Source organism: Lupinus angustifolius, chromosome LG04 (assembly GCF_001865875.1).
Source record: "Lupinus angustifolius cultivar Tanjil chromosome LG04, LupAngTanjil_v1.0, whole genome shotgun sequence".
NCBI lineage: Eukaryota > Viridiplantae > Streptophyta > Magnoliopsida > Fabales > Fabaceae > Lupinus > Lupinus angustifolius.
The window spans coordinates 9069153-9069451 of NC_032012.1; positions in this window are offsets into that span (position 1 = coordinate 9069153).

Genomic DNA, 299 nt, shown 5'->3' on the forward strand with positions numbered 1-299 from the left:
TGAGTTTAACATCAAAGGAACCTTTAATGTGTTTAAAACAAAGTTTGTGTTTTATTCTTGAAAGTTTATGATGTTGATGAGTTGTTGTTGAAAATGTTTCATTTTTAGAAAGTATTATGTTTTAAGAGTAGTTTAGCATATTTTACTCTTTGATTTCCAAGTTAAAATAGTGATTTGGGATAAAAGATGATTTATTAAAGTCTTGACTTCATAAACTTAAAGTGTTATGAAGTTTTGGATATTAAACTAGTAGAAAGTCTTACCTTAGGATTTATTTTCATGACTATGAAATTAACACT